This window comes from Lemur catta, chromosome 11, assembly GCF_020740605.2.
Source record: "Lemur catta isolate mLemCat1 chromosome 11, mLemCat1.pri, whole genome shotgun sequence".
Taxonomy (NCBI): domain Eukaryota; kingdom Metazoa; phylum Chordata; class Mammalia; order Primates; family Lemuridae; genus Lemur; species Lemur catta.
This window is the reverse complement of record NC_059138.1, coordinates 15,269,439-15,276,640: the sequence shown is the minus strand read 5'-3', so window position 1 is coordinate 15,276,640 and position 7,202 is coordinate 15,269,439. Positions and strand designations below refer to the sequence as shown.

The window sequence follows — 7,202 nt, the reverse complement described above, 5'->3', positions numbered from 1 at the left end:
TGGGCACATACATGCATTCTTTTTTTTTTTTTCCTTTGAGAGCTGCTTGTTAAGTGTTTACCAGCACACTACTGTCACCAGTTTCAGAATTCTGTGACTATACATTGATTTGATGCTATTATCTCAAAAGAAATCATTAGTTCACACAGCTGAGGGCAGGAGAGCATGTGTGCGTCTGAACCACAACGGGTCTCTATGATGAAGACAGGAATTAGGCCCAGCATCAAGGAGCCGGCTGGCTTGGGCCACGCCCTTCCTTTTGAACCTTATTTCTGTTCAGTGGCTGGAAGTTTTTGACATTTTCCTAACTCAGGGGTTGGAATACCTTCTGAATTAGCAAGCCAAGTCCTCTGTCATTCAGTAAGGTCCTGTGTGCCAGGAATACATTTTAACTTCTAAAAGTTATCCAGGTTATGGTCAAAGTCACCATATAGAGTTATTTTATTAAGATAAAGGTCACGAAAACATAAAACCAAAACTATGTAATTTCTTCAAATTTCTGGCATGAATTGAATGTTTGTTATTTTATTCCCCTCCTGCAGGGAGTTTCACACCTTGCACTGTGTGGCTTGGGCAACAGGGCATGTTCCTTGCATCAAGCCCTAAGTCGGTATTTCAGGGCCTCTGAAAAGCTGTGTTGGCACCTAATGGCCATTGTGTTCCTGAGCCCTCAGGGATCAGCAGTGTGGGTCTGTGATACTTCTTTGACTTGGTGTGTCATCCACACTTCTTCAAGACAAACAACAGAAACTACTGCTGCTGATGTGTATGGTTAAGAGATTTATTGAATGGAGATTAGACAGGTCAAGGAACCTCTAGGAAGGTGTCTTAGCTTAGGCTGCTGTAACAAAATACTGTAGACTGGGCAGGTTAAACAGCAGACGTTTATTCCTCACAGTTCTGGAGGATAGGAAGTCCAAGATCAAGGTGTTGGCAGGGCAGATTTGGTTCCTGGTGGGGGCTCTCCTCCTGGCTTGTAGACTGAGTGTTCAAGCGGTGTTTCCCTGGGGGCAGGGGGGAAGAAGAGAGAGAGAGAGACCTGTCCTGTCTACTTCTATCTCTGCCTTCCTCTTCTTGTAGGCACTAATCCCATCATGAGGGTCCCACTCTCATGCCCTAATCTATCACCTCTCAAAGGCCCCACCTCCAAATACCATCACATTTGGGGTTAGGGCTTCAACATATGAATTTCAAGGGTACACAAATATTCAGCCCAAAACAGAAGGTCATAGAACCAGGTTTGGAAATCAGGTATGAACAAGAAGAGATTAGGCATCAGCTAGGACTACAATCTAAATTGCATTCCAGAAAACAGCCTGGTGAGGCCCCTACAACTGCTTTCACCATTGCTGGACACCTCTGTTTGTACCATCCCAGCGGCTGGCCCAGGGCGCTGGACATCCCTGCCCTCAGACATTCGAAGCTGCTGCCATGGCTGTGGCCGCACTGCCCAAAGGATGCTTTGCCTCTTTTCTTTGTGTATGTCCTAAGGCCTGATTGTCTGGGCCTAGATGCAAGGGAGGCTGGGAAAATGACTATTTGGCTTTTGTTTTTTTTTTCCAGTATCTCTAATGGAAGAAGGCTCTGCTTTCCACTTAGAAGCACAATAAAATGTGCTGTAATGGGATTCAATTGCTGGGTAGCCACAAAAGGAAAACCCAATGTCCTGACACTTGGTCACATGCACTATAGATTTATATGCTCTCATAGGCCAGGTCCTGCCACATGGGAACATTCTGGTCATCTTTGGCTCCAGGGAGCCACTACTCACTGGGCTTCCTGTTCTCTGTGCAAGATGCTCTCGGACCCCCTTCTCGTCTTCTGCAGGGCTGCCTTGCTCCTGTTGCATCTTCTCTGTCCCCGGACAGCACCCGGGGCTCCTCCATGGCGTGCTGGATCATGGTGCTTCTCTTGCTACGTGGCTCAGGTCTCTCCCGATTCAGCCACAGTGGGTGTGGAGTCCCAGCAAGCAACAGGGTGAGAGAGACAAGAGGCTGGGACCTTATACTCTTGTGCTTCCTGCAGTGTCTCCACTGCCACAGCCCGAGTCCTGTGCTAAGACAGTGGCCCCCTTGTCTTGCCTATTGTCTGGGGGCAATCTCTTGCCTTGGTGTTGCATGTTGAAAGTGCCTAGCAATTACTTTTGGTTAGATAACTATCAAAATAATATGTTACACTTGTTTGGTGCAGTAGAGTTTTTAAACATTTCCACAACTAACTCATTTTACTGTCTTAGCCGTCCCCTGAAATAGCAGGGGAGGTTGTTATTGTTCCCATCACGGAGGTCAAGCCGCTGAGGCCCAAAGTGCCCAAGGTCGCACAGCTGCTAACGGGCAGCCTTGGACTTGGCCCCAGTTTTCCTTGCACCTCACATGGTGCTCCCGGGGTTGCAACACAGTGTTGTGAGGCTTCTAATGGCAATACCACGTGCTGCTGTAAAGAGGTCAGTCACTCAAGGTCTGGTGTCCTTGCTGACAGTCGTACCTTCTGTGGCGTTTGCAGGGCTCTGAAGGCCCCTCAGTGCTTGTAGTCAGCATCCTGTGCAGAGCTCTGTCCCGGCTCCGGGGCCAGCACGGTGAGCAGGCTCCCCTGCAGGTGGAGAGGCGCCCTCAGCAAGAACAGTGCCTGCAGCGCCCCTTCACTCTCGGCTGGGCGTTTTTCTCCTTCCCTGCTGGTTAATGGAATCTCTCCCAGGCGAGGCAAAAGCAGCTGATGGAGTGGTCACAGTCCTCCGAGAGGAGGTCAAGGGGCAGAATTGGTGACAGCCCCAGCCCTGTGGTTTGGAAGACAAACGACTTCTGTTTCAGACAAATGGCAGTGTCAAGTTATTCCAGCCTGATGAGATTACAGCTCAGGGGGTCACGGGGAATCAATTCCTTCAGAAGAGGAAAAAAACAGCTGGCACACAGGAGCTCTGAGGGCCTCCTGCTGCAGGTAATGCGGGGTCACAGGCTGGAAGGGCCCCGGTGATGATGGGATCAGAGCAAGAGGGAGCTGGCGTATAAAACAAGCCCAGGAAACAGGCAGCGCTGAGCCCAGAGAACGTCAGGAAGGCTTGTAAACGGAAGCAGGACCATCTAGAGATGCCAGCTTCTGTGCCTTCCCTCTGTACAGCCACGAAGGGGAGATAAGAGTCTAAAAGAAATGGAAATGAGTTAGGGCGTCAAAGGAAGGTGAGGGAACTGGAGCAACACAAGGAGAGTGAGAAGAGTGAGACACTTAATCTCGGGCCCAGAACCTAATGGGGCACCCCAAACCTCAGAAATCAAGTTAAATAACATTTGAAGGCAGTATTTACAAAGCCCAAAATTAATGCACAAATAATCTAGGATGAACATTGTAAAGAAAGACAGGATCAGTAACGGTGTTGTATTGAGCTGTATTGGGACCTGAGGCAAAAAGAAAAATCAATAATATTGATCCTGTCTTTATTTGAAATGTTGGCAGTTTGTTCATCCTGGATTGTTTTGTATTCATTTTGATTTTTAAAAATATTGCATTACAGTATTGTTTATCTTGATGGCTGAGTTTTTGGTGCCCCCTTACATTTTATATCTGAGGCAAAAAGCTTCTCTCACCCTGGTCTCAGCCCTGTGGACTCCAGCCCGGACAAGTGACCTGACCCATTCTCCTTTCTGGCTCTTCTAGCCCAAAGCATCACGGCTCTCCATGAGTGATCTCAGGGATTAGCCTGTGGATAGATGTTATTCTCAGACTGGGGAGAGATTTCTTCCCTGGGATTTACACCATATTTCCCAGGCAAGTGCAAGGCTGAGCCTTGGACAGAGCTGGTATTATCCAGATGAGAGGAAAGAAGTGACTTTATTTCTCACATTCACATGACAACCCAGCTGCCAGAAGTGGACATTTCATTTATTTACTGTAGCGGTCCCTCTCTGCAGACTCCTGAATGTTTCTGGGCACAAGTCATTTTTATTTTATCTCTGTGGACTGAATCTTCAGCAAGATGAGGAGGCATCCTGCCAAATCTAGATACACTGCTTAGGTGATGGAATAAATTTAAATTTTTTGAGGATCAAATTAATTTTACTTTTGACCTAGACAATCTCTTTCTTCCAAAGAAGACTGATCTGAAAGATTTATAGAAGGTATTCAAGGCTCTTTGAATCTTATAAAAGTCTGACTCAATCTTACCCAGATGAGTTTTAAGTTATAGTAGACCTTTATGAATTAAATTTCCTATGAACTGTCAAGAAATAAGAGAAAATAGTACTTGATATGCACTTTCAACTCTCACAGCCCAGAAACTTAAAGACCAGCATAGTTTTATGGGCAATATCTCATAAGCTCTGTAGATCCAGATGTGTCCTTTTCCTATCTTTCTTGTACTATAATTCTTTCTTTTAAGAAGGTAATTTAATAAATCGTTGTTTACCAGAATGCTCCACAAAGCTTTCTAAATTACTTATGACTCAAATAAGACAGCAGATAATTACCTAAAATCAAATACACAGATAAGTTACAACTTTAAAATTCCTACTTAACTTTTCTACTGTCAAATATATGATAGACTGGATGCTTAAACAATAGAAATTTACTTTCTCACAGTTCTGGAGGCTGGAAGTCTGAGATCAGGGTGCCAGCATGGTTGGGTTTTGGTGAGCCCTCTCTTCCCAGCTTGCCAATGGCAATGATCTCTCTGTGTTCTCACATGACCTCTTTGCGTGCATACAGAGAGAAAGAGAGAACAGGGGGACACCACAGTGGGAGACAGGTGCAGACCTGTGTCAGGGATCCCCAAGACCCCCGTGTTCAGAGATGTGTTAGCAGTACTCATGGGATTCAGTGTGTAATTATACTCATGGCTGAGATTTATTACAGTAATATAATAAGGGCTCACATCCAATCATAAGGAAAAAAGACATGGGCAGGTCTGGAGGATTCCAAATGCAGAGTCAGGAGGACTCTCACATGGCTTCCTTATTCTTTCTCCCTCCCATGAGGGTCACACAGAGCTCACTTTCCCCCATCAGTGAAAACGCAGCAGCATGTGTGTCATGTTTCTGCCCAGGGGATTCCACTAGAGATTCAGCACCTTAGATTTTTATTGGGGGCTGGTCACATAGGCACTGACTGTGTAGCTTATACCAAAATTCCAGGCTCACAGAAGGAAAGCAGGTATTTAGCATAAACCACAGCATTTGGACAGTCAGTCATGTAAACCACCCTTATCATTTAGGGAACTGTTTGAGTGCCGAGTTCCCAGATGCCAACCTTGCAAGCAGATCTTTGTAAGGACACCAGTCTTAGACCTGATGTATTAACTCTTTTCTACACATACCAATGCTGTGAGAGATTTGAATAGATAAAGGAATAAGAATGATAGGGAAGGACATAAAGCCAAAGGTTATTTTGTGTCCTGTAGGAGTTTTGAGTCTTCATGATATAATGGTGTATAGGCGTGCCTTGTTTTACTGTGCTTCACAGATATTGCATTTTTTACAAATTACAGGTTTATGGCAACCCTGCATTAAGCAAGTCTATTGGTACCATTTTTCCAACAGGATGTGCTCACTTTGTGTCTCTGTGTCACATTTTGCTAATTCTTACAATATGTCAAATGTTTTCATTATTATTATATCTATTATGGTGGCCTGTGATCAGTGATCTTTGATGTTACTATTGTAATTGTAACATGCACCACACCCAAATAAGACAGCAAACTTAATAAACGTGTGTGATCTGACTGCTCCACTCACTGGCCATTCCCCCATTTCCCTTCCTCTCTTCAGGCCTCCCTATTCCCTGAGACACGATAATATTGAAGTGAGGCCAATTAATAATCCTACAATGGACTCTAAGCATTCAAGTGAGAGGAAAAGTCGTACATCTTTTACTTTAAATCAAAAGCTAGAAATGACTAAGCTTAGTGAGGAAGGCATGTAGAAAGCTGAGATAGGTAGAAAACTGGGCCTCTTGTGCCCAACAGTGAAGTTGTGAATTCAAAGGAAAAGTTCTTGGAGGAAATTAAGTGCTATTCCAGTGAACACATGAATGATAAGGAAGTGAAACAGCCTTATTGCTGATATGGAGAAAGTGTGAGTGGTCTGGATAGAAGATCAAACCAGCTACCACATTCCCTTAAGCCAAAGCCTTATCCAGAGCAAGGCCCTAACTCTCTTCAATTCCATGAGGGCTGAGAGAGGTGAGGAAGCTGCAGAAGAAAAGTTTGAAGCTGGCAGAGGTTGGTTTATGAGATTTAAGGAAAGAAGCTGTTGTCATAACCTAAAAGTGCAAGGTGAAGCAGCAAGTCCTGATGGAGAAGCTGCAGCAATTATCCAGAACATTTAGCTAAGATCATTGATAGAGGTGGCCGCACTGAAGATTCTGTCTAGGACTTTTATAGCTAGAAAGGAGAAGTCAATACCTGGCTTCAAGGCTTCAGAGGACAGGCTGACTCTCTTCTAAGGGGCTAACACAGATGTTGACTTTATGATGAAGCCAGTGCTCACTTACCATTTTGAAAATCCTAGGGCCCTTAAGAATTATGCTAAATGTACTCTGCCTGTGCTCTATAAATGGAATAACAAAGCTTGGATGACAGCACTTCTGTTCATAGCGTGGTTTACTGAATATTTTAGGTCCACCACTCAGAAAAAAGATTCCTTTCAAAATATTGCTGCTCATTGACAATGCACTTGGTTACTCAAGAGCTCTGACAAAGATGTATCAGGAGATTAATGTTGTTTTCATGTGGTTAACACAACGTCTATTCTGCAGCCCATGGATCGAGGAGTAATTTCAACTTTCAAGTCTTATTATTTAAGAAATACATTTCATCAGGCTATAGCTGCCACAGATTGAGATTGCTCTGATGGATCTGGGAAAAGTAAATTGAAAACTTCCCAGACTTGATAGAAGCCATCAAGTCATCTTTATTTCTTCCTACATTCACATGCTCCATCTCTCCTCTGGAAAGGATTCACCATTCCAGAAAAACATTTGTGATTCATGGGAGGAGGTCAAAATATCAACATTAACAGAAGTTTGGAAGAAGCTGATTCCAACCTCATGGATGACTTTTGAGAGCTTCAAGACTTCATACAGGAAGTAACTGCAGATTTGGTGAAAACAGCAAGAGAACTGGAATGAAAAGTGGAGCCTGAAAACGGGACTGAATTGCTGCCATCTCATGATAAAACTTGAGTGGACATGGAATTGCTTTTTACAGATGAGCAAAG

The 7,202-nt window shown here is 44.3% G+C and overlaps 1 protein-coding gene across 1 annotated transcript in view; it reads right to left on the bottom strand.

Moving 5' to 3' along the window:
- Positions 1–513: 513 nt before the first annotated feature.
- Positions 514–7,202, bottom strand: part of MTPN (myotrophin) — a 70,021-nt gene continuing 63,332 nt past the window's right edge. Inside the window, exon 5 of the transcript XR_006738239.1 lies at positions 514–3,691. The gene's annotated coding sequence lies outside the window, so the exon portion shown is untranslated. The remainder of the gene's footprint in view (positions 3,692–7,202) is intronic.